The sequence below is a fragment of the Larus michahellis genome, chromosome 4 (assembly GCF_964199755.1).
Source record: "Larus michahellis chromosome 4, bLarMic1.1, whole genome shotgun sequence".
In the NCBI taxonomy this organism is placed as follows: Eukaryota; Metazoa; Chordata; class Aves; order Charadriiformes; family Laridae; genus Larus; species Larus michahellis.
Window position 1 is genome coordinate 68,931,431 of NC_133899.1, and position 24,803 is coordinate 68,956,233.

At 40.5% G+C, this 24,803-nt stretch overlaps 1 long non-coding RNA gene across 3 annotated transcripts in view; it reads left to right on the plus strand.

Moving 5' to 3' along the window:
• LOC141742650 (uncharacterized) overlaps positions 1 to 24,803 on the plus strand; it is a 275,873-nt gene that overhangs the window by 156,131 nt on the left and 94,939 nt on the right. For all 3 annotated transcript variants that reach the window (XR_012586799.1, XR_012586797.1, XR_012586798.1), the window contains exon 4: positions 11,579 to 11,720. This is a non-coding gene — a long non-coding RNA (uncharacterized LOC141742650). The remainder of the gene's footprint in view (positions 1 to 11,578; positions 11,721 to 24,803) is intronic.

The following is a 24,803-nucleotide window of genomic DNA, read 5'->3' on the forward strand; positions in this document are numbered from 1 at the left end:
GGTGCCCGGGGACAGGACAAGAGGTAATGGGCACAAACTTGAGCATAGGAAGTTCCACCTAAACATGAAGAGGAACTTCTTTACTTTGAGGGTGTCAGAGCACTGGAACAGGCTGCCAGAGAGGTGGTGGAGTCTCCATCTCTGGAGACATTCAAAACCTGCCTGGACACGTTCCTGTGCAACCTGCTCTAGGTGACCCTGCTCTGGCAGGGGGGTTGGACTAGGTGATCTCCAGAGGTCCCTTCCAACCCTACCATGCTGTGATTCTGTGATCACTGGGATTGAAGAGAGATGTGAGAGACATCAGGGAATACGGTGTTTGCAAAGAAAATCTCGAGGGTCACAGAAGTTTTATGTAATAATTTCAAAACCCATGTAATACCAAAAAGGTCAGGTTTGGTTGCATTTGAGAAAGACCTGATAAGGGACTTAGTTTAGTTTCTTGAGAATTGTTTTCTTTTCATGTCCCCTTCTTGATCAAAACCCCTGATTGAATGGGAGAGAAGTTCCTTTTTACTTCAGTGAGGTCAGGACTTCCCTTACAATTGTCAAGTTTTACATAAATGCTAGTTCTCAGGTGAGAAGCGAGGGATTTTCTCTGGTTGTCTGGGAACACTGGAATAGCCACAAATAAAAGATGGAAAACTATCCCACTTATGCGAAGACATCAGCTCTCCTCTCTGCTGAAAACCCATTTTTCCTGCCTGCCATGGAAGTCTCTCAGTCCTTCTGCAGACTACATCAACTGAAAACACATTCATCTTTCCACACCATTTAGGCCATTGCCTACTTAATGGAACATATAATGGGATGAAATTGCCACCTGGTAGTTGAGATACGGGACGGCTCCCAAGGGTATAATTATATAGGCTGTTTTTTAATATTCCAACAGTACTGGCTATAGAGATGTATCCCTGTCTGTGGATTTAGTTTGTATTATGGCTTGCAGAGATCAGTGGCATTATTTTCCTTTGTGTTTTCCCTAATTGCTGAAAAAGTCTATTTCAAATATGAATTAACTGTATGTATGGGCCGAGGGCTATGGAACGCTGGGTTGAAGTGTGGTTGAAAGAGCAGAGGACAGAAAGGGTAATAGTGAACAGTAATGTGTTAATTTGGAAAGAGGTGGTGTCAAGTGAAGTGCTGCGCCAACTTGGTTTTACATGAGACATACGTTGCTGATGTAAGTGGAATAAAACAGCTTTTTATTGGAATCTGCAAGTTCTGCCAACACAGAGAATTAACATAAGTCCAGATATTGACAGTCAAAAAGCCCATACCTCTGTATTTTCTGAGAGACTACTAAGGCAAGGAAGGAAAAAATTCAAGTTGAAGGAAAAAATTCAAGTTGAAGGAAAAGGAGAGAGAGGCATATAGACCATTTTCATCGCTTTCAGTTCTCTTGAACCAGAAAAGCAAGATTTTCTGGGCAGGTAAGATGACCAAGCACAAAGGCATTTACTAAACATGAGATGGCAGGTCGATTTAAAAGGAGCCTCCAGAGAGGCCGTGGCTTTCATAGATGCCTGTGTCACTGCCATGCAAGTAAATATCCTGTAATAAGGAAAAGAATCTGCCATGTATAGTAGGAAGGAATCAGCCACGTTCTCTGACAGATGCAAATCCATTCAAAGGTGTAATGCCAAAAAATACAGCTGGTAGTAAGTTGCATCTGAAATTGCATCTGAGAGTGATATTGCAGAAAGATTTGGAAACACACATGCTGAGCCATCGTGTCAAGGAACAGAGGGGACACCTGTAACCTAGGTTTTGTTTAAGCACTTTTCTGAGAACTTTTTTTGGTTTTAAGTGGTGCAGTGGCTGTTTGCATGGGGATCATGATGCTATGGCATACAAGTGACTGCAGTGAAGTACTCTGTTTCCTTTTTGCTATTAGGAAGATGTGATCAAATTTGAAGATGTTTAGAAGGAAAGAGGAATGTTTGAAGGCAAGGATGCTTTGGGGATTTCAGCATGCCAGTAAAACTAAATTGTGCCTCCCGGAAGGATGAAGGTTGGCACAAAGTTGTGGCTGAACTGCTGCTATCATGAGAAAAAGAGAGAGAGGGAGAAAAAACCAGCTGTGCTGTGCTGGGAAGACAGCTGTGAAGAGTCAGGTTTGCTGTTCCTATGAGTGATTGATGGTGGGAATCAATCTTGTATTGACTGCTGCTCCAAAACTACTGCTCCTATATCCTTACATTTTCCTAATTGATGGTGGCAGCAGCAGCAGCCAGACTGGACAAAATGAGCAGAATGTCTGTGTGATGCTTCGGCTGCTTCCTGGCTGCTCTAGGCAATAGTTTACTTTGCTCGGTTCTTAGGCAAGGCAGTAACTTAATTGTAAGCACTGACTTTTTAAGGGGGATTAGAGCCTTGATGTAAGGCCGTGACAGAAACTGATTCAGTATAATAAAAGAATAAAGCCCTTCTGGACTATTTTTCCATTCCAGCATGAAAATATCCTCCCAGAACTAAACAGCATCTTTGCCACATCAAATCCCTCAACAGGCTCTGCTCTTCAGTACTGCCTCTCCAGCCCTTCTGTCTTACTGCTTTTCCTAACCTCTCCTTCCTTCCTATTTCTATTTCTTCTTGAAATTGCTGGGTTAGAGAGCATCCTTAGAGATTACATTTGTGTAGTGCTCATGATACGGTGGCAGTGTTTCAAAAATAGCTAATGGCAATAAGAGTCATTCCTGTGGCAAATGTCTGAGACTGCAAACACCAGCAAGGAGTGTAAGAAAGGAGTGACTTTGAGTGGTCCAATGAAGTGGGTCTTAAGGGAATAATGACACCATGAAAACTCAGAAAAGATTAAATTGAATAGCACTGAGAGGAAAAAACCTCCTTGTTGTTACCAGCAGTGGAGCCTGCTAGGCTCTGGAGTAGTCTCCTGAGGAATTGCTGTAGTCACTTTAAAGTGGACCAAACACAGCCCTAAAGAACACACTGTTTTGTACTAGTCTCCAGGGAGACGGGCTAAGTGTAATCTAACAGGCCATTTTTATCTCTTCCTTATGTGTCTCCAGGAGCTGTAGCCATGCACTTCATTACTTCAGTGGCTGAGTTCACCCGGTGAGATCAGCTATCAGCATTTCTTCTGCCAGTCTGTGGATTTAAGCCCCGTGTTCACCAATATGCTCCTTCCTTTCTGAGGAGGAGAAGTGTGAGGAAGGAGGAGGGCGACAGGGCAGGGAAGCTGATGAGTTTAAGACTCATGCTTAGTATGCTGTGCAGACAGACAAATCAATCGGCCCCTGCCCAGGCATCTTAATCAGAAGCGTGTGGTTCACTGCAGTGGTTAAGTGCTACCGTGCTGGTGATGGCATCTTCTTCAAGAGACACAATTGATTGCTCTTCTCTCTCTTCTGAGAAGAGATTCCAACTGTGTAGACAGCATCAGGGAGAGAGCTGGTGGAGAAGTGCCCTCTTACAGCTCTACAGGATTAGGATCGACAGTTTAATTTCCCTGGGGTCAGGCAAGCTGTCATTCTAACACAGCCAGACTAGTGTGGGAAAGAGGAAGGAGATGACTGTTTGAAAGGTCCATTGATTATCTGAATGAGCCTGGTGTTAAGGCCAAAGATGATGCAGTGCAGAACCACGCAAGCAGAGGCAAGGGGCCACGTGTTTGGGAAATCTCTTTTGAGGGAAAACCACTTTCGGAGTGAAATGGAAGAGAGCAGCATATTGCAGAATGACCTTTCCTTGGAGTGGAAGAGAATCCCAGAGCTGGGTGGCCTCGGGGGGGGATGTTATAATCCTCTGGCAATGCTGAAATACCAGCCTGTTAAAAAAAAAAAAAAAAAGAGTATGTGAACAAACATGTGATATTCAGTGTAGGAGTACCTTTTGGTGTCTGCGTGTTTGACTATATGGGCAAGCGTCTGCTTATATGCTCTCCCTTAGTCACCCTACTGTCTTGTGACTTTTGAAATGTAAGAGTGTTACAAAAAAAAATAAAAAATTATGTAGTCAAGAGTATATTTTCAAGAAAGGAGGATATGCAATGTGACCACACATGCCATTATGCTTTTATGAGAAATTCCTTTAGACATTAAGTAAAATTTTAAAACTTCAAAACTTCGATTCCTTCCTTTTCCTGAAAAAAAAGGAAAGAGCAAGCCTTGTATAAAACATACCATGCTGACAACAAATGACGTTTTTCCAGTTACCTGTTTAATGTGGACTCTCCAATGTGCCTTCCACATCAGGATCTAGACTGCAAATCTTCTGGGAACAGATACATGAAGTCTCCTCTGCTGTGTTTCATTGTACTGTGTCATCAAGAAGAAGACAGCCAGATCTGAAGCAGCTTTATAGTTTCTTTTTTGAGGAGCCTGCTCATAAATGTACCAATCAGCTGCCAGCTCTATGCAGATTTAGACATGAAATTTTGTTGGCAGTTGCATTGCCACACTGACCTTGTTATAATGTAGAATTCTCTCTGTGGTTTGTTTAGTCGTGAAATACTTGTTATTTTAATTTGAGAGCTATTGAGAGTTAGGTAAGCCAGCTACATCTTTCCTGCGAATGGAAATTTTACCAAAGATAGATCCTGAAAAATGCAGCTGGTGTTTCTAACCTTGTGCCCTCATCTCCCCAGAGAAATCAGCGTGGAGTGTCGCGTAATATAAAGCAGGAGAAGGTGGGCGTTTAGCTGGAGGGTGGGTGGTGGTACGTTGTATGTGCTATTATCAGGATGCAAGAAAATCAGGAAGGCTGGCTGGAAAATATTTGTGAGTCGAATCTCTTCACCAAGTAGATTTAGGTCAAGATGAATACATATCAGGAAATATATGTTTATCTAAACAACAGGCAGTTCTACAAAGAACCAAATTATACCCACATTGATTGAAACACTTCCTCAAAGGTACTGCTGATTTGCACTTCTGCAAAGAGCAACAGTGTGTTAACTGTGGATTTGTGTGTGAATATATACAACTAAGGAGAAGGGAGTGCTGTTTTCTTCGTATTCACCATTTTCTTGGGTCTTATTACTTCCTTTACACCAATAAATCAACTGCCAACCCTGTTTTTTATTTCTGGGCCTCTATATGGACTGTCATACAGGAGATACATGTCTGTGGGAGCTCACTGCTAATGCAATAGTGAGGAGTATAAACAATAGTGCGGCACTGAGTGACCTACCTAAATAACAGCTTTTTGGTGAAGCTCTCACTATTCTTTATGTGTGTGCAGAGCATTGGGGAGGCAAAAAAAGAGAGTCCTTTTTGAGAAGTGATGTTTCTTTGTCTGAATAAACTGGGGTCGGATGGATGTGGATGCAAAGAGCAGCTCTTAGATAACTCTGATACCAACTCTGGTAGAATAAAAAGGTGACAGTGGTGGGGTGTTGGGGAAAGAAGCCCTTGTCCCAGCCTGTTTAGCTGAAGCTGCAGTGCATGGTGACATGTAAGAAATTAGAATTGCTCAGTGGCGGTCAAGTGTGGTAAGATATTCACTCACGTGAGTCTTAAAGTACCCTGTGAGAGGAGATATGATTGACCATTTTTCATAAGCCTCTTTTATTCTCTAGGTGAAAAATAGCCTTGTAACAATTTGTTTCACTCAGCATCTTCACAGCATGCACCTCTCTTTACTGAAGCCATTTTCAAATGTATATCTCTGATTCAAGCCTCAGCAGTAATTCCAGACCTCAGCATAACTGCATTGTTCAGAATCAAGAGGTGCAGTTAGCTGCACCAGACAGCAAAATAAAACCAAACTGGGGAACAACGTGTGGATATGCTTTTGAATACTGTCCATTTATGCTATGCTGATACTAAAGCACACTATTATCAAGTGCTGATAGGTTGAAAGGATGGCATTTTTTTGGTTTTAGGTCCAAACCTTGATGACAGGATGCGTACAGTTTGAGAAGTCGGTCTCTACAGTTAGAGACTGGAAGGCCCACTGTAACAGTTCTTGGTCTTTTCCATACTGTGACCTATTTTGCAGCCCTATGATGCTTTTGGACTCGCTCATCATCCAGTCATGCAGGAAAGGCAGTTGTCACATCAGCCTGGGTCTGGCTGGGAGCCTGGGAGCTAGGAGTCTCCACAGTGGGTTGCAGGCTTTGATGAGGGTTGGTGTTAATGCAACCCATTGCATGGGATCTCACACTCATTAAGTGGGGCTGCTATTCGGTCAGCGGCCGGTCTTAATTACCACATACTGGTGGAGTGTAAACTACACATCATATCACAAAATGGCTTTGGGCAGAGACCACAGAAACTCTGTGGCTAAATTGCTAGGAGGATTGGATTAACCTATTAAAATATACCCAAGTCAGCCCAGTAGTTTGTGTTAGATTAACCATTTCAGCATTCAGAGGCTAAAGGAAAAGAAATGTTTTACGAAAAGTTTTCATGCAAGCGCAGACTGTAGTGTATTGTAACATTTCAGTCCATCCAACAATTTTAGTTAACAGCTGTGGCTGCAGCTTGTGGTCTTGTTGGCAAAGCCCAAGGACTGGATCAGAACCGAAGGGTGGGACATTTGGCTCACACAGAGTCCTTTTCCGTGCTCTTGCAGAGCAGCACGTGTCTTCCCTGAGTGTCAGTAATTGCAAGGTAGTGGTACATCTTGTTGCTATTGAGCTGGATTGGGCTGCTGGGCTTTGAAATGGTGAAAATGCTCCAGGCTCTTCTACATTAGGCTCAGGAATGTACTTATTTCTTGCACAGAGGAGGTAGCTTTTTGGAGAACGTATAGAGGTTAAGCACAATCTAATGTTTTGTTCAACCATGTATTGAGGGAGGAAAAAAGTGATAGGTGTTGGGCTATACAAATGGGTGGACCATAGGGTGATACCTCTGCCATGACCTTGTCTAACATGCTGTGCAAGACAAACTAGACCCTTGAGACTTGAATCTCAGTCTTTGCAGAGCTATGAGGATGAACTATGTGTGTTTGTGCAATGCAGTGAAAAAATAAATCTAGATATTTTTATCTAATTGTTCTTAACCAATGGAACTTGGGGCAAAGCTATCTATCTCTGTACCACAATATTCTTCACTCATTTTGTTGTGTTCTGAACTGCAGGAACTCGATTACGCAGCAGGATTTGGCCCTTATTTGCCTGAAGCTGACAGGAAAATGAACATCTGATGAAGATTGAATCAGTTTAAATGCATAGTAAAAAATAGATTCTTTCTATGGACAAGGTGGAAATAAGAGCCAGCCCTGCTGCAGAACATCTTTGTAAGCCAAGGAGCTTGCAGTGTGTTTCAATGTGACCTCCCATTCCCCCCTCATTATCTTCCACTTATTAACCCTGATCTAACTGTTATTGATAGCTCCATTATTCTGCTTGGGACAGCAGTGATGGTCTCACTGACCTTGCCCTGGGTGATCAGAAACTCATTTAATGCTCAGCGTACTCTTTGCAAAAGTATACTGAGGGAAAAGTATATGCAGCATGAGAAGCAGGCATGTGTTTTTACAAGGATTTCTTGTGGCGCTATTAATTATCTCAAGACGTGCATTGTGCTCCGCTAAATATATTGAAATCTTGTCTAAATTCCTCTTCAGTCTTAGAGATAAAGGTCGTAAAAAGAACAAGAGAATAAGAATTGCTAATCCTTGATGCTACATAGTGTTAATTGGGGGAAAGTGGCCCAGGAAAGCAAGACTGGATGAAAATCTGAGTCTAAGATTTTACTTGCTTGCATGATTCTCTCTTTCTAGCCTGTCTACCTCTTGGGCAGTATCATTAGCTGCTTTCTAAACACGCGCTGTCACAGAGAATAAAATTTTACCTCCCACCCTCAAACTAGTAGTAAATTTATTTGCGATGTGACAGCACTTCTGTTCTACAAAGGGTATATAATCACAAGTATTGCATGCTATCAGGACCAGATCCTGAGCACTTCATGTAGGTTGAGAATAATTAATGCTCTTAGAAAAAATGAATGAGAATTCTGACTGTCTGGTTCTTCCATGAAGACTGGAATTTTATGGTATTCTGGCTTGTGCCGCTGAGGCTCAGGTTTTTACATGGGAAGTTGGAACACTTAGGCTATAGGAAATATTTCTGTGAGTTTATAATGATTTATTCAAGCTTATATAGATATATTTATTTATGATAAAATTATAATGTATCGTTTTGTGATGGAAATGCATTAATAGATTAATTTTCTGTAGTAATTATTTCCTTCTTTTGTATCTTTCAGTTTCAGCAATGGAACTAGTCAGCATGTTGATTAATCACCGGGTTTAATTCCCAGTTTTGGTGCACTTGCATGTAGCTCCACTGCTTGTATCACACGTACTATGCAGGAATATTTAATTGCTTTAAGATAAGGTCATCAATGGAACTAAAACAGATGTGCTTTCCATCTGCTCACAGAAACATGCGTACAAGTGTTTTGGGTTTAGAAAAACACTATTTCAAAAATCTAGTTTCACGATCAAACTAGACCTTTTAGTCTTAATGGAGATAATACTCTTGATGTGCTTCTAAATGGAGACAAGAAGGCTGAGGTTTTCAGAAAACACTGGCTAAATTGCATACAGGCACATGAAAAACTCAGCACATGTTCTTTGTTTCAGTGATACTTCACGTCATCACTCCTTATGTCGGCAGGAAATTTATTAAAAAAAAATCATCTGTTTAATAAATATAGAATAAAGGAGAGTGTAAAATAGTATTTGGTTAAAATGACAGGACTTCAGTTTTTCAAAAGATGGTGTCCAAATAGTCTATCCAAAAGCATGTGTGTGTCGTAGGGATAACCTCTGTTGTTCATTCCCCCTGGATAAAGGAATACCAGGTTCATGCAAGATGGATCAGCATTGGAATCAATCCTGTGGTCCCTATGGAAGTGCTCTTTAGTGGATTTCTGATTCTTTGGGTTTTGTTTTGTTTTCTTTTTACCTTCAGATTTCATGACATTTGGCTCCTGGTTCTCTATCTCTTTCTAACTTTCCTGTGTCTTCAGTATTATCTGAGTTGTAACAGATTAGTAGATACTGAATAAGTGAAGGTAGAAAAGTCAAAACATATTCTTCTTAGCATTGAAATTTCTCTTTGAGGCCCTTTTCCAGGGATTGCTGCGTTAGAGACTGATCTGAGACAGAAATAGCCAGATTTAGGTGAAACAATATTTATATGGATAAAATGTAACAGCCAGGCAGAGCTCAATAGGTGCTGTCCCTGTTTATGCTGGGGCTGAATTTGTCCTTGAAAATTCTGCTAGTAAATGAGGAAAGGATGATTATCCTATGAATGGGGAGGACTAAATTCAGATGTGAATTATGCGTCCGCCCATTGGAAACATTGAAAAGACCTGAATATGGTTTCCTATAAGTGTTAGGTTGAGCTGTCTGAACGTTACTGTAGGAAAGAAAATCACAGAATCATAGAATCATTTAGGTAGGAAAAGTCCCTTAAGATCATCAAGTCCAACCATAAACCTAACATTGCCAAATCCACCACTAAACCATGTCCCTAACTACCACATCTATACATCGTTTAAATATCTCCAGGGATGGTGACTCAACCACTTCCCTGGGCAGCTTGTTCCAATGCTTGATAACACTTTTGGTGAAGAAATTTTTCCTCATATGCAATCTAAGCCTCCCCTGCTGCAACTTGAGGCCGTTTCCTCTTGTCCTGTCGCCTGTTATGAGAAGAAATGTACCCCAACCGTGCTACAACCTCCTTTCAGGTAGTTGTAGAGAGTGATAAGGTCTCCCCTCAACCTGCTTTTCTCCAGACTAAACAATCCCAGTTCCCTTAGCAGCTGCTCATAATACTTGTCCTCTAGACCCTTCACCAGTTTTGTTGCTCTTCTTTGGACATGTTCCAGTAGCTCAACATCTTTCTTGTAGTGAGGGGCCCAAAACTGAATGGTGTTCGAGGTGTGGCCTCATCATTTCCAAGTACAGGGGGACAATCACTTCCCTAGTGCTGCTCGCTACACTATTCCTCATACAAGCCAGGATGCTGTTGGCCTCCTTGTCCACCTGGGCACACTGCTGGCTTATGTTCAACTGGCTGTTGACCAACATCCCCAGGTCCTTTTTTGCTGGGCAGCTTTCCAGCCACACTTCCCCAGGCGTGTAGACTTCCCCAGGTGTGTAGCTTTGCATGGGGTTGTTGTGACCCAAGTGCAGGACCTGGCACTTGGCCTGGTTGTACCTCATACCATTGTTGCCACCCTACGTCAATGTCCTAGTTGACTTCTATGCACTTGAATGAAAGCAGAGCTGGATTAAGCGTGTGTTAGGTGAGACTGCAGCCATGTCTCAGGTCTCCTTCTGACTGAGCTGCTGCGAAAATCTTGAAGCGATGAGAATGAAGCTTTGTAAGGGGCTGTGATCACTTGTCCTCTTCTTAGTTCACTCTTACCTCTCCAACAACTACCTCTGGGGAAGAGGTGGCAGTTTTGAACTTTGAAGTGGATTATGAATTATTAATTTCTTCATTGCCCAAGCCAAGGTAGTATGAGTTTCAGTAAGCAGATCCAGAATTCATTATCTTCCAGTCAATGTTTGCAATAAAGTTGAATATTACTCTATCACTTTCCCCCCTTTCCTCCACTTGGTCCTCTTCCTCCTCTCTGATCTCCAAGATCGGAACTGTTCAGAACTGTACCACCCACATAATTTTCTTGTCTCCTTGCTATTCACCCTCCAACTCAGTTGTCTGTGGAGTGTTTCTGCCGCAAAATCCTGAATTCTGAGTGTGTTCTTTTTGGGCTTGATTGTCTGTGGTACCAGTGTGAACTAGGGTAGGTTCACTGATCTCAGTGAAAGGCCATTAACACATAACTAGTAGGAATGAATGGAATCAATCATACTGGGTGAATCTCCCACTGAGATTAGCGGAAATACTACCTTCAAAAGGACTGTAGAGTTCACCTTCTATAGAAGCAATTTGGTTCATAATGCGTCACAATTGTAGCCCCTGACAAGACAAAAGAAGGGTGATTACAAAAATAAAATCTGCATCGGTACACACGTGTATCTTTAAGGGTGTTTGTTTAAAATCTAAGCATGAGTCAGGAACTGGATTTGAGTCAAAAACGAGCTGTCCCCAAACAGACAATGTCAGTTGTCTGAGTTGTACTGAGATGGATCTGCCGTTGCTTTGACTGACCACCATAATAATTACCTAAGGAACTGATTTTACTGTAGCTCTTTTCCAGGATTAAGGTACATGTTTACTTTGTCTCTCTGTACCAGAAACCTGGAATGTGTCTATGGTGAATCTGTGACACCGTTTTGAGTGCAATGAAATTATTTTATGAGTGCCAAAATCACTTCACTTCCATTGCTGCAACTCAGGTAGGATCAGATCTCAGAACCCATTTAAGGACATAAACTTAGAAGCAGAGAAGAAGGGTAAAGAAGTAACTGTAACTGCTGAAAATGGCTCATTTCGTAAGAAGGTAAATAAAATGCTGACATATTTGTTTTTTCATCTCTTCAGTGGTTCCTCAAGTGTCCCTAAACTCCTCTTCTTCTTCCTTTATTCCAGTAGTAACTAACAGTGGGAGCATCAAGTTTTTAGGCTATTTATTTGATTTGTTAACAATTTTCTAAGTCAGGATTTTTTATCTTTCAGGAACCCTGGATGTTTCTGGCGCTGAGTACCATCTTACTTCACCAGTGTGACTAGAGGAAAAAGGAGCAGAATATAAATCTGGCCAAACACTGAGAGATTACAAAGGCAGTGGAGAATGAGCACATGGAAATGCCCTCATCAGGTATATTCTGGAGTGCATGCAGTTTAAAAACTCCTTCTTGAAAACCCACTAAGAACCAGTGTTGGTGCATGTGAACAGTGTAGAGACTCTTAGCATAAGAGCTTCCAAGAGGATGGAAAATTTTCATTAGAGCTGGGGCCTTTGGAACTTTTAGATTGCTAAAATAAGTCCCAGCTGAGCGCGAGAGCTGCAGTCTTTCAAAGACTTATTGGTTAAATGAGAAGTTTTCGTAAGGTCCATAAAGGCCTCCTCTCTGGTTGCGAAAGAAATCCACCGGCTTCCCTGCCAAACTTCAATGCCTGATTCAAAGCAGGAAGGCAGTAATGCATTTCAAAGAAAAGAAAAGAAAAGAAAGTCTCAATAATTATCTTAATACAACTAAATATTTTCCCATGGATATATTCTCAGAAACAGCCTTTGGTTAACTTTTTGTTTGTTAAACAGTAGTAATGGTGATCAGCCTGGCATACAAACTTAAATTCAAACCATGTAAGTGGCATGACATCATAGCCTCTGAGGCTGCCAGACAATTTTAATTATAATGATAGGCAGCACTGTCAACTTGGCTGATAATGAATCGAGTTTATACAGTGCTGCCTGCTATTTCAGGAAAGAAATGTAGATGTTCATTTGTTCACAGAAGGGCCATGCGTCATTTTCCCTGCTCAGGCTTTATTCCATGAGAACAGCTGAGTTTTGCCCGAGTAAGGACTGCATTATGAAGTTGGCAGCGTGGAAATGGGAGGTGGCCTTTTTCAAGGGATCGTGCAGAAGCTGTGGTGTAACAATCCATTAATTTCAGTGGTCTGTCATTGTGAAAATCTGTGTTAAGTCTTTTTTTGTGTTAAGAATTTCATTAAAAGACAAAGGAGCCATGTCTTCTTAGGTGAGTTTTTAGGAAGGATGTCGCCACTGAATCCGTGCGTAATGCTGGAGCTAAGGAGTATACATAGTTTTCTTTGGCCAGGAAGGACCGTTCGGTCTAGTCCTGTGCGTATCACGGGCCAATTAAACTCATGCAGTTTTTCTTCTGTTAAATCGAGCACCTTGTGCTGGACTGAAGTTTATCGACTTGAAAAGTGTTAATCAAGAAATGGGCAATCTGCTACTTCTTTTGGTAGTTCGTTTGAAGTTTTTTTTTCACCTGCACTGTTTAAAAATGCTCCTTATTATATTAATTTTAGTCTGATTTTAATTTCCAGGAATTGCTTCTTGCACCTAGTGCAACCTGCTCTAGGTCAACCTGCTCTGGCAGGGGGTTGGACTAGATGATGTCCAGAGGTCCCTTCCAACCCCTATCATTCTGTGATTCTGTGATTCTGTGATTTGTCTTTCTGAATTAAACTGAAAGAGTCCTGTAGTAGAAAGTACGTCTTCCTATAGGAACCTGGGTGAAACAATCAAATTGCTCGTATTATTTTAGTGATAAGAGTGCTTAATATGTTTAGTTTAATTTAAGATTACACTGAAAACCTTTTTTTTTTCCTGGTTCTGCACTCATTTTTATCATTTTTCTCTGTGTCCTTACCTTCTCAGGGAAACATATCTTCAGCCTTTTTTCAAAATATTGTGGAACAAAGGACAAGTATTGTTGCATCAAAAAAGAAATAAAGACTCAATTCTGCTTAGAGAAAGACACACTAGTCCAAAAATGTTTAAGCCAGTTAGTGATTCAGTGGGGAAAAAAAGTCACTACAGTCTGTACATCTTAAAGGATATCTGGAAGTGCAGTGTACGTTTCTTCTGTGTAATAGCAAGCTACCGGCCAAAGTAATTTGAGTGCCTTGCGCTTGAAGATACCAGGAGTGATTTACCAATACTATCGAGTAGGCTTTGCAGCGCAGTGTTGACAAAGATATAGTGTCCTCTTTCTGCAGAGGAGAAAAGAGGCAAAGACTATGTGACATGAGGAAGTTGACATGAGTCTGAAGAAAAACTGAACCCTGAAGCCCCAAAGCTCAGTTTCTTGGGTTCCCTGGTTGATGCCCAGAAAGAATTAACTGGTCATGGGTTTGAAAAATGCCACATGACATTTTTTCTTGGAAAAATCATGGAATCATTTAGTTTGGAAAAGATCTTTAAGATCAAGTCCAACCATAAACCTAACAAATGTTGCTTTGTGTTAAATATGGAATTATCATACCGGTTGCGAATATTCTCATATAAGTGAAAAGAGGTGCAAAAGTGCTACAATTCTATTCAGCATAATTTCAAGTTTAAATCCTATTACTTTTCTTAGCACAAGTCTGTTCTTGGATGTAGGTGTAATTGATCATTAATGCAAGACACACTGCTGTTAGGCAGAAAGGCAATTCATCTCATGTTAGCTTCTTTATTTCAGAGGCATAAAATACTTCAAGTAAGATGAAAATGAAGTGTTTAAAAATCCCACACTGTGAATCATTGCCATACTTTCTCCATTTCCAAGGGTGAAGGATATTATTTACTTTTAAGAACATTCAAAGATTTCAGGGATGAAATAGCCACCTTGTGCTTTGAAAGAAAACGTGGGACAGCTGATGTTCCATCAGATCTGAAAGATACTGAGATGCCAAGTCAGAAGACCAGTAATTATCATTTATGCACACAGCAGGGTGCCAAATAGGAGAGGAATAGCGGCTGATGAGAAAATGGTGGTTTAAGAAACTATCCAGATTAACTGAATTGCTGACACAATGATAGGTATCAAAAAAGCACGTAGGTACAGTGATCTGATCAGGCACAGCAGGGATGTGCACATGTCCCAGAGAATTTATACCAATGCATACAAGCTCTTCTGCAGTAATAAAATAAATGCTCAACAGGCTTTAGGAGAGTGAAGTGTATTTTAATAATAGATTCTTACAGTAGGATTCACCAAAGCATCCCATATGCTGATAACTCCGTGCAGGGTACATAGTCACGCTTATCATTTGCGTTTTGGAGACAACAAAATGGAAATACAGGGTAAAATTTTATATCCCAAATTGTAAGGGAAGATCTGGGATAGCATCTAAGTTCCTATCCTACACCACTTCTCCTAGCATATGTTAGGGGAGTGGAATTCTTACCTCTCCCCAAGAAGCAGCAATTGAACCATTCTTAATATAAACAGAACAAAGAAAGAAAGTATGAATTGATTCTCAGTGGATTAACCTGCTGCAAGAATTTAAATCCTGTTTGATGTTGTTACCAGCAGTTACCAGGCACTTCTACCTTTCATTTTAATCTGTACAGATTCAAATTAATTTAGCCTAAGAAAGCAAAGTAAGAAATTATGAACAGCTAACTTAAGGCTGATTTCAAAAGAAAACTGCATGTCAGGACAGAGATTTTCAGAACCTTAGCAAACCCAGCAGAAAAACATTCTGTATTTGACTCAGACAAGTCCTGTGGCTGAGTTCACCATTGTTGCTCCTCTGGCTTTGAGAACAGGACTGCCACCACAATAGAATGAGGGATGCTTTGTTGCAGTGGGAGCCGTGTTCTGGAGAGTTTTTTAATAGGTGAATTAATTCTTGAAATTAATAGGTATATGGCAAGGATTCCCAGTCTCAGTCTCACTCTGTAGCTCTCTCATATTCGAAGCTAGGATGAGCTCATTTGCTGGACTTGATCATCACAATGCTTTTAGGAAGTAACAAGGTTACTTATAGCGTGGATCTACACAAAACAGGAAATGGTACAGGTCACTGTTAGTTTTCATGCTGCAAATTTTCCTATTGAAAAAAAGTTTGTAAAAGTGAATCAAGTTTTTTTTTTTATAGAAAAACATCAATTTCTGAGAGATACTGAGGTGTTTTTTTTGTGTCAAGAAATGTAAAAATGATGAGTTCTATGCACCAGGTATGTTTTTAATTAAGGAATGCTTGTCATTTTGATTCAGTAGAAAAAACAGATTCATTTGATTTTAACAATTAAAAAACTCACAAAACAACAACAAAAGTGCCCAAATAAATCCATCTTCTACATATAAATGTCAATATAAAGTTAAAGGTTTCATTTAGTTTTATTGAGTGCATACAAATTCTTTGACACTTCCTTTCTCACAAATTATTTTTGGGTTTTTTTGGTTTTGTTTTTTTCTTAAACCAATCAACCAATTTTTTTTCTCTTGTTTGAACTGTCCATATGGTATGAAAAAACTTCCTTATCTAGTGCTACCTTTCTGCAAGTGCTGGTGAGTTTAGAGAAAGGGAACCTGGGTTTGGGGTTATATGTTCAGCTCATTTTGAAACTTGTGCAGATTTGGACAAATCACTTTCATTTCTTGTTCTTTAGCTCCCCAAACACAAAAGGGAAATAAATGCTTCCCTCCCTAAAGCAAATGCTGAGAGGCTCAGATGGAAACTACTGGAGAAGGATGAAGCACTGTGTAATATTATTAGCTTCGTTAATCCAGGTCAGCCCATTTGTTTCTCACAAAGACTGTAACAGAACTGAATTGCCTCTCCTGCTATTTGTATTTCCTCAGTGTTCTCTATCCTATCCCCAAACTGAACAATTTTAGCTGTTGCTACAGGGTTTAAAACTCTTGATTTGTGGCAATAACTCGCACAAAGATGCATTATAGGCACTGAAGTGATTATCTTGAACCGGCAGAGAAAAAGCAACCTAACTGGCAATTGCATTCCCGTCTGCCCCTCAGCCTAGCACCTGCTTTACTGACTCACTGCTCCATCCCAGAGAGCTTTATTCATTAGTAAGGGCCATTCAAGCATTTAATGGAGCTCTTTACATTGAAACAGCTTTGTTTGCTCCTATCTATCTTTTAGGCTTCTTCTGCTGAAGACAAGTCCTTTAAAAGGATGTAATTTTGCTGTGACTCTGCTCAGTGAGTCTCTCCTTGCTCCCCTGGATAGTTTTGCTGCCCCTCACCTGCAGATGGAAAAAGTACCTAATAAAGCAAAATTGTAGCTTTTTTTTTCCCCCCTTTCTGTTTAACTCCAGGAAAAACATTAAGAAAGTTCAGCTAGTTGTTGCATATACTAAGATGCTGTTGTAAAGCTTTTTTTCCTAATGTTTGGAGGGGACGGAGGATTTTAGCAGTCTGTACATTTTTTATTTTGTATGATTCCTAGGGGTTTGGACCTTGTACTAGATTATACCTACAAGCACACTCTAATATTAAAAGTAACCGATTATTTTTGGTTTTAATAGACTTTAAAAACTCTCAGAAATACACCCCCTAAGCATGGAGAATAAGATTGCTAGAAAATCCTAGGAAACGTGTGAATTTAGAATTAAACCTGTCACAGTGCAAATAACACATGGGTAAGAACAATAGCAATAATATATTCAAACGAAGCATAAGCCATTTCATTGAAAAAAAGGTAAAATTGAAGCATTAATTATTGAATATCCACATATAAGTTCACCTCCTTTCAGACTTCTGTATGGACAGCATGATGAAGCTATGAGCTTAATCCGGTTGTGGGAAAAAAAGTGGGTCCATCCTTGAGAAGAAAGCAGGAACCTTCTCATTTAACTCTTTCTACCTCAAAGACACAGTTGAGTAAGTAAAGAATAAGGTTAACTCCTCTGGACCTAGAGACTGCAGTCCATCTGGGTCTAAAAGTCCCAATGGCAAAGTCCTGTGGAGTCAAACCTCTTTTTCTGTTCAAGGCTATGAATGTTTTTCTGCTGAATTTTAGCTTTTGGAATTTAGTTCAACTTATATAAATAATAATCCGTGTTTATTTCTCACTGGTTAGCTTCTCAACATCACCGTGTCCGACACGTAGGTCACAACAACCCCATGCAGCGCTACAGGCTTGGGGAGGAGTGGCTGGAAAGCTGCCTGGCAGAAAAGGACCTGGGGATGTTGGTCGACAGCTGGCTGAATATGAGCCAGCAGTGTGCCCAGGTGGCCAAGAAGGCCAACAGCATCCTGGCCTGTATCAGGAATAGCGTGGCCAGCAGAAGTAGGGAAGTGATCATCTCGCTGTACTCATCACTGGTGAGGCTGCACCTCGAATATTGTGTCCAGTTTTGGGCCCCTCACTAGAAGAAAGACATTGAGGTGCTGGAGCGTGTCCAAAGAGCAACGAAGCTGGTGAGGGGTCTAGAACACAAGTCCTGTGAGGGGCAAATGAGGGAAGTGGGGTTGTTGAGTCTGGAGAAGAGGAGGCTGAGGGGAGACCTTATCGTTCTCTACAATTAACCACCTGAAAGGAGGTTGTAGCGAGGTGGGAGTCAGTCTGTTCTCCCAAGTAGCAAGTGATAGGACAACAGGAAATGGTCTCAAGTTGCAGCAGGGGAGGTTTAGGATGGATATTAGGAAAAATTTCTTCACTGAAAGGGTTGTCAATCATTGGAATAGGCTGCCCAGGGAAGTGGTTGAATCACCGTCCCTGGAGGTATTTGAAAGATGTGTAGATGTGGTGCTTAGAGACATGGTTTAGTGGTGGTTTTGTCAGTGTTATGTTAATGGTTGGACTTGATGATCATGAAGGTCCCTTACAACCTAGACGATTCTATGGTTCTGTGATTCTATGATCACCAGTCTCAGACTCCTGGCTGCACCAAACTTTCTCTTCCTGTTGTGATACACAAAATTCTTTTGGGCTTCCAAATTATTGATTTTAGACTTTGAAGACTCAGTCCCCATCCTTTTTAAATTGGCTTAATACAGGTGTCATTTAGGGCTTACTTTAAGTTGGAGGAAATATCCTATTAAATATGCAAAGGTAAACTGTCTCTGTATTTCTTTCATTTGAGGCTTGAGTCTTATTTCTTTAAAAGATTATTAGCTGTCAACCTGTATTCAGCAGTAGTTCCATTTGTATAGGGATAAGGGCAAGATATAATTTCAGCACAGGTCTTCCAGTCAAGGAAGTTCAGTACTTGACTAGCATGCTCTAGTTCCCTTTTTTTTTTTCTGTTGCGTCCCCTGCTTTTGTCCAAAGTATTAGTGTCTACTCTAAAAAGGAGCAAGACATCGTCTCCCAGACACTCTGAAAACATTTATGGATGTGTAATTACTGTGTAATAAATACTCTTCGACTATACATCATTGTTGAGTGGTACCAATACACATATCCCAAACAAAAAGTATTTTTAACATCTATATTTCCTTGCACTTCTTGAATAAGGAATACTTTTTAAAATTTAGAAATATATGCCAACGTGGATATACAGGCCAATAATAGCCTATTAGCTTTTGCATCAATATCATGGTTTTCCAACTGGACTGGCATTAAGTTTATATTTAAGACACTGAGCAAACGATAAAGTATGGTGATAGGCCAATTTTTTCCTTAATACAATGTTTACAAAGTCTGTGATGTTACTCGGGCGATAAATTTAGTGGATAAAGCCAGATCTTTCTCTGGTATAAATCAGCCTGCCACCTCTAGTGGCAAATAAAAGCAGGTTTTGCTATATCATCGTTTATGGAAATTACCAGGGAGGTAGCATAGAGCGAAAAAAATATCTCTTTTTTTATGGGATTTAAGTCTTTAAAAACATATCATGAGCCCATTACAGGCTTGAATAGCTGAAGAAGATACCAGTCAGCTGTTACTCATCTCAGATATGTGTTGTGGCAGCTAACTCCTTCTGTTTAAACCCTTATCAAAAAGCCAGTGGGAACCTACACAGTTTATCTCCATTTAAACTAATTGATTTTCACATTTGGATCTAATTGTGAGCCATAAAACCCATAGATAACATGGAAACGTTATTATATTATTCTATGGCCAGTTTTGGCTTTAGAGCAACAAACGGGGGCTTCCACTCAGAGGCAATGATTTTTCCATTCTGCTTCCTGTAGTCACTCATCTCTACTAACTGCTTAAAACTCAAGAGTGCCACAATGTTTGTTAGTAGTGTTTAAGCCAACCTATAGTAAACACGGGCTTGAACGTACACCCTGAAGGCTAGGAGACCAGATTTTACAGAACAAGGGGAAATACGAAAGCTTCATTTAATTCTGTAGCTTTGACTTGTCCTAAATTTGTAACAAGAGTTAGGCTCTGCTTCTGACTGTGATTCATGTTTTGCCAGATGGGTACAAGCCATCATTTGCCAAGAGAAGCACAGCATGTTTCATCGTGAAATACAGAAAAACACTCCACGCTAGTATGTCAGAGTGCTTTTGACTGAAAAACAGACAGGTCTGTGTCTGAGACTTGGGCAACCTTTTCCCTTTGGGTTATCTGTTTAGGTCAATATCAGAGCTAGGAGGAATCAAATGGATTGTTTCCGCTTGAGTATTATGAAAGAAATGTTTAGATTAACGCCAAGAGTTTATTCTGTTTATTGGCATGTAATGGTATCTCCAAGTAGGAATCTGTGCATGCTCACCGGCTGGGAAAGAGATGTCCCCACATTGCATTTGGCTGGTGATGCTTGTTCTGCAGTACACAGAAGCTGTTGCTTTCTAGGGTCGTTAATTGGTGGAACTAAATCATTCATAGATAAAAAGATTGAAAATGCTATTTTTGGCATCATCTTTACAGTGTCTCAGAGAATGGAACTCACTGTTGTCCAGTGTATTTTTACAGAACCATGCAAAGTAGTTTAGGTAACAAACCTGGCTCAGATTTGTAGCTCTCTGTAATTTCTGGCTGTTCTACACTGCTTGTTCAGCAGCTGACTTTCTTCATAACTGGGTTTTGGCAAAGAAATTGTATCAAGTTCATATACAGTAAAAAAACACTCAGCAAAAAAACCAAACAAAACCAATCTCTTTGCATTTCTGTTTGTGAACCAAAATCAGATCATAAAGAAGTCTGTTCCTTGAACCAATGCGGCCATGCAGTAACTTACCAGACGGTCTTGGATATATCTACATGCAGTCTCTCCCTTGTGGAGCTTTGCATGAAAGCATTTGTCATTTCATTTCACATAATTATACATCAACGAAATGTGAAAATGCCAACAGTTGTTCCATATTTTTTTGGCATTGCAGCTGATTTATAGGGTGCTGCTTTCCTTCGATGTCATTATTAGGAAAAAAGAAATGTGAGAAATGAAGTAGAACTTCAGCATTTGAATTTTGGGTGTTGGATTTTCAAAGTTTGCTCAGAAAAGCAACATAGGTTAGGAAGATTTACAGCAACACTGAATCCTAAACACGTAACTGTACATTTTTTCCCTTTTGGTCCTTCCCTGATTCTACTGGGACTCAGCCACCTTCATGTATACTACAGTTTTTCAGGAAAGCCAAATGAGTGATCATTTTTGGCACATGGAAGTGACAGTAGAGACACTTTCACTGTGATTCTGAAAAGACAGGAGCTGCAAATTGACTGGGACATTGCATTTTTGCATTGTCTCTCACATTGGAACAACACTGTCCTAAACGCTACCCTTTCTGCTTCTCTTTGTGCTTCATCAGGGAAACACAAATACAGTGTGAACAACCCATAGCAACACTTCTGGGAAATGCTTAGATGGGATGCAGTGTCCAAGAAGAGGCTCCTGCCCCTTTGTTGCTCTATGACCTTTTTATTCACTATGGTTTCTTTTCTGAATGCCTGGCTAGACTTCTGTCCTCTGTACCACAAGGCTTGCATCATAGTAGAGCAACTTCTTTACCTCACAAGTTTCGGTCTCCACCTGAAGGGTACTCCCCGGCTTTCCAAATTGCTCGGAGTAATGGGAGCAGATTTAGGTTTCATTTGAATGTGTTCACTGGCTGATCCCATGGGGAAACTGAATGGCACAAAGCGTCTGTTGTCAGGGAGAGGTAAAATCACGTGCTGTGATTTAAAGAGAGATTGCTCGGAGGTAGTTTGGCTAGAAGGTGCCTGGGAGACATGTCAGTTACTTTGATTGGATTTGTGCCTTGATTCATTATTATTTTTTATAATGCTCATGACCGTTATTGCCATGCGGCCATGATAGTGCTGAATTAAGCAAGCAGTGGTTTTCTCCAAGCATCTGCCAGTTTTTGTAGTTCAATACGCATTCATCTCTGCTATATTCAGAGGAACGTGTAATGAAAATCACCATATTATTTACGAGCTGTCTACAGTGAAGAATTTCAATTACTGAGTTAGAGTGTCAGCTTACTCCAGAGAAGGGATACAGCACGACACATCAGAATAACAAATGTGTGACAGATCCATTTTAATTGTCTTTCTTATCTGTGCTTAACCTCTATTATTGTAACAAAAAGGAGAAGGGAAGAGAGGAGCTACCCTTTTTTTCATAAGGATAATGGTAGAAGGTAAAGCAGAGGATGGAGAGGCAGCCAGCAGCTATCAACTTATGAAACAACAATGTCAGGGAGTCCCTCTATGGAGACCGGCTGGTGCGTGTTTGCTGTCCTGATCAAAACAGTTTCCATATGATCATCTGATTGGATATTCCTGCTGCTTGCCACTGCATTATTCATCAGATAAAGAGGACCAGCTGGCAATCTTTTGTCATAAGCAGGGTTTTGAATGAGGTTGTAATAGAAATTCTGCCAATGATTCCCTGTACCCATACAGGAGTGCCTTGAAGTTGCTCCCTCTAGAGCAGTAAGGACTGTGTTTTGTCCTGTTGATCTGTCTCTAAACTTTTCATCTTCTCTGCTCCAGAATTATCTTTGCCCAGGCAGGGGGAAAGGGTTTGGTTTGTTTTAATGATGTCAGTGGGGTTATCTCCAGACTTGCAATCCACCCAGCTTGATTCCCTGCAGCTGCGCATCACTTCACAAGTATCTTTCCTGTCAAGTATCTCTGGGGCAGTGCCACAAGTCCTGAACTCTTTTTTAACACCTTGCATACTTCAGTACGCAAGAGCAACACCATACTGAATGTACAAAAATATGCCTTTTTTTTTTTTGTGTGTGTGAATGCTACAGAATAGGGTAAGTCAAGGTGGAATTGTTTGAAAAATCAGTAAATCATTCAGTGGGGCTTATTTTCCTTTAGAAATAAAGATGGCTTTAAAAGACATAGACTTTTCTAGCATGTCAGAATTATAATTGCTGCGGCAAAAGGAGGCCCTAATCACCTCTAATCCATCCCATGTCTACCAAATGTAATTTGCATTTTAGGTGCTGATTCTGGCCATCTGTACTGTGGGCAGAGCAAGACGAGCCTAGTCTTGTATTTCAAGATGACTGAAAGGTGCAAAGTAAACAGTATCAAAGATGAAAAAGCAGTCTGGAACTTTGAATGGGCTCTTGGGATCTGACTCATGATTTCTGCTTGACAGTGACCTTTTACATTAGTCTAAATATGTGACATAAATATTCATGAGCAATCCTGATGAAACATGCCACACAGTTTTTTCAGCTGTGTTGGTAGATTCTTCACCTGGTTCCTGAAAGATGCTACTGGTATGCTGTTAACTGAGAGGTTATGTTATTCATTTTGATGGATTGGATGTAATGTTTCAAGATATAATAATCAAGATTTTTTTTTTTTATTATGCACCTGTACTTGCCTCCCAGATATCATTCCTTTAAAGCCTTAGAGAATTTCCGTGGAGATTTTTAACAAGAGCTTGATTTTTAAGCACATGAAAAAATACTAATTCTTTTACAAAGGCTGGATTTTGTAAGACTACTTATGTTTCATAGAAACATCTTGAGACTTTTTCTTAATTGCTTTGGATTTCTGCTTTCCAGTGAGATGGACAATTTAGCAGTCATTCAGTCCTAAAAGGGATGTTCTTTTCTTTGATGGAAAAGAAAACCTTGGTCTGTGCAAGTAACACGTGCAGCTCATTGTGCTGTGCTACCTTGGCTTCTCACTTGGTCTCTGTTTCAAAGTTCTTTTCATATCTACATTGCCAGAACACTACTGTACCCTAAACCACTTGATTATGGGGCTGGGTGGCTATCTGTGCTGGATAAATTCCAATTTCTTTGTCAATGGTTGATTGTGCCTCATTTTTGATGATGTCTGTGTGTGATCGCTATTGTGAACTGATCCTTCCTTAGTGTTGAATCCCAGACATAACAAGATCCATTCCTTGGCTTCCTCTTGTGAGAAACAAGTTCCAGTCCGAATGAAGTAGGCTCAGGCAGAATCCTCTGTGAAGCACATTTTTATTTACGTTCTTGCAAGAGCGGGTGACCTAGCAAGTAGGCACACTTCCAGTTCTTGAAACACACCTTTTTATTCCCTAATCCCGGCCGAATTTTTCCCTCCCCTGTTTCCCATTGGTTAGGTACTCCAGGGTTCACAGTCTGTCCAAGGCGCCTAAAATTCTTCCCGCATGTCCTGCCTCTGTTTACTTCTCTTTATGCTACACCTAAAGGGATTATCTGACTAGTTTATTTCCTTCCTTTTTGGTAAAAGATTGCTCAATGTCATTAGCCCTGGTTAAATGTTTGACTACCCTTCTAGACACTAATCCAGTAGGAATCAGTTTGTCCTTTTGTCTGTGTGACAAGAGATGTTCTACGAGCCTTTGCTGGAGCCTCTTTGTCTTAGTCATTCCCTTATCATGCCACCTCTGATGGAAACGGCTTTTCTCCTCTGCAAAAGCAATACGTCCCTTTCTTACGCTCTCAGATGCAAAATCTCCTGTACTATCATGTTATTTTTGTAGCCTCTGTGTTTCATTTTGTCTGGAATTCATGTTTCTGTATTAGAATTTAATATATAGCCTACTTATCTTGAGTTAACTGAAGCTGCTAAACCACATCAAATGACTCGAGGATCACTCATTGTCAAGTACAAGATATGTAGAATGCTGGGTTTTATTATCATGTCTTCCTCGCAGGTACAGCACACAAAGCTGTTTGGATATTTTCTGGTTTTCTGCAATTCTGGAGAATTTAAGCCCTCCAGGAGCTTGGAGCTGCTCCTCGCTTCCTTCACACAGTTCACTCTAGCCCCTGGCAACACGCATTGTTCAGAATCATATCTGAACAGAGAGTTGGATGTCTTCAAAGTTAAGTATCTTGGTCCTTTGACTTTAGTTTTGTTACAAGTGAGACTTAAAGCTCCCAATACCTGTGTACTTTGTCAACTGCAATTTCATCATCCTTTTAGAGACAGAAGGCAGTGTTATCAAGATCACTAACGCAATATACAGAAGTGTTGACTAACAAAGCCTGGGACTTACTTACCTAGATGCTGAAGCTGTTTCTTGGTTTTCACATCCAATTCTTAGCCTTCTTCTAACTTTGGAGTAATTAAGATACATTTCCAC